Source organism: Saccopteryx bilineata, chromosome 5, assembly GCF_036850765.1.
Source record: "Saccopteryx bilineata isolate mSacBil1 chromosome 5, mSacBil1_pri_phased_curated, whole genome shotgun sequence".
NCBI classification, from domain to species: domain Eukaryota; kingdom Metazoa; phylum Chordata; class Mammalia; order Chiroptera; family Emballonuridae; genus Saccopteryx; species Saccopteryx bilineata.
In genome coordinates this window covers 212,082,766-212,088,765 of record NC_089494.1, presented here as the reverse complement: position 1 = coordinate 212,088,765, position 6,000 = coordinate 212,082,766, and positions in this window count along the sequence as shown.

Sequence of the window (6,000 nt, the reverse complement as noted above, 5' to 3'; positions counted from 1 at the left end):
GGTCAAAAGGCAGTTCCATTTTTAATTTTTTTGGGAAACCCCATACTGTTTTCAACAGTGGCTGCACCAGTCTGCATTCCCACCAGCAGTGCAGGAGGGTTCCCTTTTCTCCAGAACCTCACCAGCACTTGTGTGTTGATTTGTTAATGAGAGCCATTCTGACACGTGTGAGGTGATATCTTATTGTGGTTTTAATTTGCATTTCTTTGATGATTAGTAATGCTGAACATTTTTTTCTATGCCTATTGTCCATCTGTATGTCTTGTTTGGAGAAATGTCTATTCAGATCCTTTGCCCATTTTTAAATTGGATTTTTTACCTTCCTAGTGTTTAGTTTGAGAAGTTCTCTATAAATTTTGGTTATTAACCACTTACCTGAAGTATCAGCAAATATTTTCTCCCATTCTGTGGGTTGTCTTTTTATTTTGTTAATGGTATCTTTTGCTGGGCAAAAGATTTTTAGTTTGATATAGTCCTATTTGTTTATTTTGTCCTTGATTTCACTTGCCTGTGGAGATATATGGGCAAAACTATTGCTACAAGAGCTATTGGAGAGTTTACTGCCTATGTTTTTCCTCCAAGATTTTTATGGTTTTGTGACTTATGTTTAGTCTTTTATTCATTCTGAATTTATTTTTGTGAATGTTGTAAGTTGGTCTAGTTTTATTTTTTCGCATGTACCTGTCCAATTTTCCCAACACTATTTATTAAAGAGACTATCTTTACTCCATTTTATACTTTTGCTTCCTTTGTCAAATATCAATTGACCATAATGGTGTAGGTTTATTTCTGGGTTCTTTATTCTATTCTATTGATCTGTATGCCTGTTCTTATGCCAGTACCAAGCTGTTTTGATTACAATGGCCTTGTAGTATAACTTGATATCAGGAAGTGTGATACCTCCTATTTTGTTCTTTATTTTTAAGATTGCTGAGGCTATTCATGTTCTTTTTTGGTTCCATATACGTTTTTGGAATATTTGTTCTGTATCTTTGAAGTATGCCATTAGTATTTTAATAAGAATGGCATTGAATTTATAGATTGCTTTGGGTAGTATAGACATTTTAGTGATGTTTATTCTTTCTATCCATAAACACAGTATATGCTTCCACTTGTTTGTATTTTCCTTGATTTCTTTCTTCAATGTTTTATAATTTTCCAAGTACAAGTCTTTTTCCTCCTGGGTTGAATTTACTCCTACTTTATTTATTTATTTATTTTATTGTTGCAATAGTGAAGAGGATTGTTTCCTTAATTTCTCTTTCTGTTAGTTTATTGTTGGTATATAAAATGCAACTGATTTCTGAATATTGATTTTATATCCTGCCACCTTGCTGAATTCATTTATCATATGTAGTAGTTTTTTGACTGAGACTTTAAGATTTTCTATGTACAGATCATGTCATCAGCAAATAATGACAATTTTACTTCTTTTCCAATTTGGATGTCTTTTATTTATTTTTCTTGTCTGATTGCTGTGTCTAAGACTTTCAGAACTATGTTGAATAAGAGTGGTGAAAGTGGGTACCCCTGTCTTGTTCCTGGATGTTGGTTGTCAGTTTGTCATAGATGACCTTTAATATGTTGAGGTATGTTCCCTGTATTCCCACTTTGCTGAGAGTTTTGATCATAAATGGGTGCTGTGTTTTATCAAATGCTTTTTCTGCATCTGTGGATATAATCATGTGATTTTTATTTTTCATTTTGTTTATATGATGAATCATGTTTATTGATTTGTGAATATTGTACCAGTCTTGCCTCCCTGGAATAAATCCTACTTGATCATAATGTATGATTTTTTTTTCACGTATTGCTGGATCCAGTTTGCTAATATTTTGTTGAGAATTTTAGCATCTATGTTCATCAGGGATATTGGCCTATTGTTTTCTTCTTTGTATTGTCTTTATCTGGTTTTGGAATGAAGATAATGCTTGCCTCATAAAATGAGTTTGGAAGTTTTCCCTCCTCTTTTTTTTTTTTTTTACAGAGGCAGAGATAGACAGGGACAGACAGACAGGAATGGAGAGAGATGAGAAACATCAGTCATCAGTTTTTCCTTGTGCGTTGCAACTTCTTAGTTGTTCATTGATTGCTTTCTCATATGTGCCTTGACTGCGGGCCTTCAGCAGACCGAGTAACCCCTTGCTGGAGCCAGCAACCTTGGGTCCAAGCTGGTGAGCTTTTTTTTTTTTTGCTCAAGCCAGATGAGCCCGCGCTCAAGCTGGCGACCTCAGGGTCTCGAACCTGGGTCCTTCTGCATCCCAGTCCGACGCTCTATCCACTGCGCCACCACCTGGTCAGGCGTCCCTCCTCTTGAATTTTATGGAATAACTTGAGAAGGATAGATGTTCTTTTTTGAACATTTGGTAAAATTAGCCTGTAAAGCCATTCGGTCCAGGACTTTTGTTTACTGGGAGTTTTTTTGATAACTGTTTCAATTTCATTTGTTGTAATCGGTCTGTTAAGGTTTTCTGATTCTTCCAGATTGAGTTTTGGAAGATGGTGTGTTTCCAGAAATTTATCCATTTTGCCTAGGTTGTCCAATTTTTTGGCACATAGATCTTCATAGTATTTTCTTACAATCCTTTGTATTTCTGTGGTGTCAGTTTTCACTACTCCACTTTCATTTCTAATTTTATTTATTTAGGTCCTTTCTCTTTTTTTCTTGATGAGTCTGGTTAAAGTTTCATTGATTTTGTTTACCTTCCAAAGAACTAGCTCTTGGTTTCATTGATATTTTGTATTTTTTTTTTTTTTAGCATCTATGTCATTTATTTCCACTCTGATCTTTATTATTTCCTTCCTTCTACTTCCTCTGGGCCTTATTTTTTGTTCTCTTTCTAGTTCTTTTTGGTGCAGGGTTAGGTTGTTTATTTGAGCATTTTCTTGCTTCTTAAGGTATGCCCGTAATCCTGTGACGTTCCCTCTCAGGACTGCTTTTGCTGTGTCCCATAAATTTTGGGTTGTTTTATGTTCATTTTCATTTGTTTCAAGGAAGTTTTTGATTTCTTCCTTGATCTCATTGCTAACCCATTCATTATTTAATAACATGGTATTTAGCCTCTAAATGTTTGAATGTTTTTTAGTTTTTTCTATTGTAGTTGATTTCAGGTTTCATGCCATTGTGATCAGAGAAGATGCTTGATACGATTTCAGTCTTCTTAAATTTATTGAGACTTGTTTTGTGTCCTAATATGTGTTCTATTCTAGAAAATGTACCATGAGTACTTGAAAAGAATGTATATTCTGCTGCTTTGGGATGAAAGGTTCTGAAGATATCAATTAAATACTGTTGCTCTAGTGTGTAATTTAAGGCCACTGTTTCTTGGTTAATTTTCTGTCTGGAGGATCTGTTCATTGATATTAGTGGGGTATTAAAATCTCCTACTATTATAGTATTGTTGTTGATCTAACTCTTTATGTCCATCAAAATCTGCTTTATATATTTAGTTGCTCCTATATTAGATGAATAAATATTTACAATGGTTGTATCCTCTGTTCGATTGCTCCCTTTATCATTATGTAGTGAGCTTCTTTGTCCCTTACGGTAGCCTTTGTTTTAAAGGCTATTTTGTGAGATACAATTATGGCTATCCTAGCTTTCTTTTCATTTCCATTTGCATGAAATACTTCTTTCCATTCCTTCACTTTCAGTTTATGTGTATCTTTTGTTCTGAGGTGTGTCTCTTGTAGACAGCTTATATATGGGTCTTGTTTTCTTATCCATGCAGCTACCCTATGTCTTTTGTGCATCTTAGTCCAACGCTCTATCCACTGCACCACCGCCTGGTCAGGCTACCCTATGTCTTTTGATTGGATTATTTAATCCATTTATATTTAAGGTTATTATTGATATGTGCTTATTTATTGTCATTTTATTCTTTAAATCTGTAATCCTCTTTTTCTCCATTTCTTTTTTTTTTTTTTTTCTTCTGAAGCTGGAAACGGGGAGAGACAGTCAGACAGACTCCCGCATGCGCCCGACCGGGATCCACCCGGCACGCCCACCAGGGGCGACGCTCTGCCCACCAGGGGGCGATGCTCTGCCCCTCCGGGGCGTCGCTCTGCGGCGACCAGAGCCACTCTAGCGCCTGGGGCAGAGGCCAAGGAGCCACCCCAGCGCCCGGGCCATCTTTGCTCCAACGGAGCCTTGGCTGCGGGAGGGGAAGAGAGAGACAGAGAGGAAGGAGGGGGTGGGGGGTGGAGAAGCAAATGGGCGCTTCTCCTGTGTGCCCTGGCTGGGAATCGAACCCGGGTCCCCCGCACACCAGGCCGACGCTCTACCGCTGAGCCAACCGGCCAGGGCCTCCATTTCTTTTTATCTTTCTTTTCCTTTTTTCACAGCAGGCTGCTTAACATTTCTTGCTGTACTGGTTTGGTTGTAAAAATTTCCTTGAGCCCTTTTTTTTGTCTAGGAAGTTTTTTATTTCTCCTTCAATTTTAAATGATAACCTTGCTAGATAAAATAGTGTTGGTTGTAGGTTCTTGTTTTGCATCACTTTGAATATTTCTTGCCAATCCCTTCTGGCTTCAAGTAATCTGTTGAGAAGTTGGATGTCATCCTTATGGGGGCTCCTCTGTAGGTAATTAACTGCTTTTCTCTTGCATCTTTTAGTATTCTTTCTTTGTCTTTTAACTTTGACATTTTAATTATGATGTGTCTTGGTGTAGACCTCCTTGAGTTCATCTTTAATGGACTCTGTGTGCTTCTTGAACTTGTGTGACTTTTTCCTTCATCAATTTAGGGAAATTATCAGCTATGATTTCTTCAAATAGGTTCTCTATCCCTTGTTCATTCTCTTCTCATTCAGGAAACTGAATGTTGCAGATGTTCTTTCTCTTCATGTTGTCACAGGGCTCTTTTAGAGTTTCCTCAGTCTTTTTGAGCCTCTTTTCTTTTTGCTGCTCTGCTTCCATGCTTATGTTTATCTTCTCAGCTAAATAGCCGATTCAGTCCTCTGCTTCATCCAGCCTGCTGTTGATTCCTTCTGATGCAGTCTTTATTTTGATATTGTACTTGTCATTTCTGACTAGTTATTTTTTTTTTATAAAGGTGATCGTGAAACATGAAGTAGATTGATTTTTATTAATTCTTTTTTTAATATTTTATTTATTGATTTTTTTTTTTTAGAGAGAAGGGAGAGAGAGAGAGAGAGAGAGAAAGGGAAGGAGCAGGAAGCATCAACTCCCATATGTGCCTTGACCAGGCAAGCCCAGGGTTTCGAACCGGCAACCTCAGTGTTCCAGGTCGACGCTTTATCCCACTGCGCCACCACAGGTCAGGCTGACTAGTTATTTTTTATGATACAATGTCTTTTTTGATGCTCGCTAACTCATTAAGTTCTCATTGTGATGATCCGTTGTTGCTCTAAGATCCTTGAGCATCCTAAAAATCATTATTTTAAACTCTGCATCTGGTAGTTTGGTTACTTCCATTTCATTTAGTTCTTTTTTCTGGGGATTTCTCCTGTTGATTTATTTTGGTAATATTTCTTTGCCCATTTTGTCTGTGTATTAGGTAGTGCTGTATGAATTTGAAATTTTTTGTGGTGTCTTCATGAGGAAGATGGGCTCAGTGGTACTGATCTTCAGGCCACCAGAGCTCCTTGCTCTAGGAATGCATCTTGAAGGTACTGTTTTCCCTCTTGCTGTAAATTTTTTTTTTTTTGCTGTGAATTTTGAATACAGTTGGTCCTTTCATGGGTGAAGTTATCTCTTCAGGATGGCTGGCTATAAGGGTCAACCTTGATCATGTATTAGACACTGTCCAGTGTCTATCCTGTTGGGTGTATTTATTCTCTGCAGTGTCTGGTGCCTGCTGTGGGCATGCTACTTGTGTAGCTAGCTGAGTCTAGGGTTGGTGCTGTCTGCCACCCACTACTGGTTGTGTTAGTTCTGGGTTTTCTTGGGTTGGCATCAGCCATTGTTTATAACCTGCTGTGGGCTACCTGTCTGGAGCTACTGCTTTTTGCTGTTTGTACCTATGTTTTCTGTGCCTGG